The sequence below is a fragment of the Lichenostomus cassidix genome, chromosome 2 (genome assembly GCF_008360975.1).
Source record: "Lichenostomus cassidix isolate B80296 chromosome 2, HeHo_3.0, whole genome shotgun sequence".
Lineage (NCBI taxonomy): Eukaryota > Metazoa > Chordata > Aves > Passeriformes > Meliphagidae > Lichenostomus > Lichenostomus cassidix.
In genome coordinates, this window is record NC_139482.1 from 62,765,556 (window position 1) to 62,768,800 (window position 3,245).

The 3,245-nt window shown below is 46.6% G+C and overlaps 1 non-coding gene across 1 annotated transcript; it reads right to left on the minus strand.

Annotated features, from left to right (window-relative positions):
- Positions 1-440: 440 nt before the first annotated feature.
- TRNAY-GUA (transfer RNA tyrosine (anticodon GUA)) lies at positions 441-530 on the minus strand. The gene is given in 2 exon segments: positions 441-476; positions 494-530. It is a non-coding gene; the product is annotated as a tRNA-Tyr (tRNA).
- Positions 531-3,245: the final 2,715 nt, after the last annotated feature.

Below are 3,245 nucleotides of genomic sequence, written 5' to 3' on the forward strand. Positions count from 1 at the left end.
GGTGAAACCAGCAATGAGGGTGCCCCAATAACTGGGCCTGCCCCCATTTTCCACACCCAGCTCAGGTAAAAGAGGCTTTGCAAGCTCTGCACCATGTGTCTGCTCCAACTATTGAGAATCTGTGGAAGGTTTTAAGCCCCTGCAGGTAACAGAAGCTCTAATGGTAGCCATCATGATGAGATGAGATTTCACAAATTTCACTGAATATTCTAAGTTGGAAGGGACACACAAGGATCACTGAGTTCAACTTCTGAGTGAATGCTTCCTAGAGAGGTGACAATGGTCACAGCAATGCCGATGTAAGAACCATTGGAAGCAGACAAGGAAAATAGACTAAATTTCTCACAGGTTATAGAGTGGTTGGAAGGGGACGTTCTGCAAAGTTGTAAACTATGGAAGAAAAGTGAAAGGCAAAACTGAAAACAAACCTCAAAAATCTTTCCTTTAAGCCGGAATTGAACCAGCGACCTAAGGATTACTTTCGAGAGACGGCCTACAGTCCTCCGCTCTACCAGCTGAGCTATCAAAGGAAGGTATGGGAGTGCCAAGAATGAGTCAAGACTCCATCAACAATAGCCTTAGGCTCTAATGGGCCTCCATATGTATTGCTTTTCAAAACAGCAAAACAGTATCGAAAAAAGGCACAAAGCAAACTTTCCTGCAAAATGGGATTTTGGTTACAAAACTGCCAGTTTTCTTGCCAAATAGTTCACAGCTCTTGTAAGACTGTTGGTGGTTGGTAGCGTTAAGGTTGGAGTTCTTCTCATGACCCATATGAAAACTGTCTGCGGCTTGACAAAGAAATTTGCCCACTCTTTGGTGACCTTGCCACATTTCCTAACTTGAACTAGGAACAGAGGGAGACCTCCCCTCCACACAATTCTCCACAACAGTTCTCCAGCCAATTCCAATAACAAAATAGCAAACAAAACAGTTAACACCTCCCCGGCAGCTTGCATAGTGATTGTAGAGGAACAGAAAAGAAGGACAGAAAGGAATAACCATTGTGGTTTCAATTCAAATCCCACCGACTCCCTCAGTGCATGTAGGACCCCTCAAACACAGATGAGGTTGCAATGTCTGGCATTGCAACCAGTGGCCTCCCCAGCCCCTGGGCCTGGAAGCCTGAACTCTTTGTGAATCATCTGAACGCTGCAGCTCACAGCTGTGGCAATTGAAAGCAAACTACACTCTTTTCAAATTACGGTGATTCACCAGCATTTGTCTGTCTGAGCAGCAGGGTGGGGCACCAAGCCGTGAGCAGACACCCTGTTTGCCGAAACCATCCTACTTGTGATGGTAGTGTGTGCAGCAGTGTTACCTCAGTGCCCTACAGCACATCCATCCTTAACCCATGCTTACCTCCACCTCCTCCTTGTGACTCAACCCCGAACACTGGGCTGTTGCAGCAAGAATGTAGCCAACAGGTTGGGGGAAGTGATTATTCCTACATACTCAGTGCTTATGAGCTTGAATGGGGAATGCTGTGGCCCACCGCGGCTCCTTGATAGAAGGCAGGCATGGACATGGTGGAGTGAGTCCAGTGGAGGGGCACCAAAGTGGTGAGGGGGCTGGAGCACAGAGTGGAGGAGGGAAGGCAGAGAGAGCTGGGCTCGTTCAGCCTGAGGAAGAGATGGATGACAGGGGATCATCCCGCAGTCTGCAGCTGTCAAATGGGAGAGCATGGGGAAGGCAGGGCCAGGCTCTGCTTGGAGGTGCACAGTGAGAGGATGGGAGGTTACAGGCACAAGCGGCCACCAGAGAAATCTAGGTGAGATATAAGGGGACAAAAATACCATGAGAGTAAAAATTTTCACAATTGCAAAGTTTGTTCAGAGGCTGGAATTTCCAAAGCTTGACAGACACAGTCCTGAGCTATGTGACCTTACTTTAAAGTCTACCTGTCTGGAACAAGAGGTTGGACCAGATGATTTCCAGAGGTCTTTAGCAAACGAACACAACAGTGACCTCCAGGAGGGTGGAGGGTGTCAGGTGGGTGACTCCACAGAGCAGATGGACTCACAGCAAAACTATCACTGCACAGATCTCTGTTAGGAAAATACAGCTCTTTGTCTTCACAACCAAACTCGCATAAGCATTTTGTTTATTTTCATACTAACAGACATCTTAATGCTCCTCCACTGCTAAAACCAGCACATATCTCAAAACAAACTCAATAAGTTGTCTTCCTGGTTTTTTTCATGGGAATGTAGGTAGGTCAGGAAATATTTGACTTATCTACAATGTACTGTTGCAGTTTCTCAGCAGTGAGAAAGGTTCTCTGAGCTTTTGCCCCCCCTTCCACCAGCACAGGCGCCTGTCTGTGGCCGCCAGGGCTGAAGGCTGAACTCTTAATTCAAATTCAAATTGTAGGTAACAGCTCTGGCCTGATGGCTTATCAGCTAAGCATGCATTTGAAACTAGCACAGAAACCGCTGAATCATCCCATGGAGGACCGTCACCGTGGAGGGGGCTTTGGTTGCTCCAAAGACCACCAGGAGCATGCGTGGTGCACATGCTAATGATATTAATGACTTCGGAGAAATGATTTGTATAACCACTCCTATCCTGAAGAATGTAATTAATATTCATGATTTTACCTATAACTCTGTGTCTTTGGGGTACTGAGGTGTGTGTGTTTGGTGGAAACAATTCCCCACACATCCGGTGCACCGAATAAAGCAAATACCCACTTCTCTGACTTGGTCTCTGAAGTGTCTCTGGGCTCAATTGGGGCGAATCAGCAGCCTAATCCTGGGACCTGTGATGTGTTATGACAGTCACCCACCAGCAACACATCAGCTGATGCTGTAAAGAAAAGCATATGGTGGAGAGAAAGAGAAGTGCTGTACGCTTGTCGGGCAGTATCTGTGCTCTCTAGGGTCAGATGGCCTAGATGGAAAGAGGACCAATATGCAAGAATGTGGGGTTAATCTTGAACTGGAGAAAGAATGGCTCAACAGATAACAAGGACCCAAGATCCTAAATCAGAGCAGAGAGCATAGCTCCGGGGATCTAATCTTTTCCCGTTTGCAATTCCCACAGCATTTTCAAGGGGCACTTCAGGCTCCTTTCCAGCCAATTTAAACCCATTGTCATGAGTCTGCCTTATCTGTTACCTTTCACAGACCCCTTAAAAATAATTCACTAGCTCTCACCTATGCATTCAAGAACACCAAAACTGAAAATTAATGCTCTACCCAGTTTAAGTCTTTGGCACTTTCATCCAGTCCAACGCTGAGGTA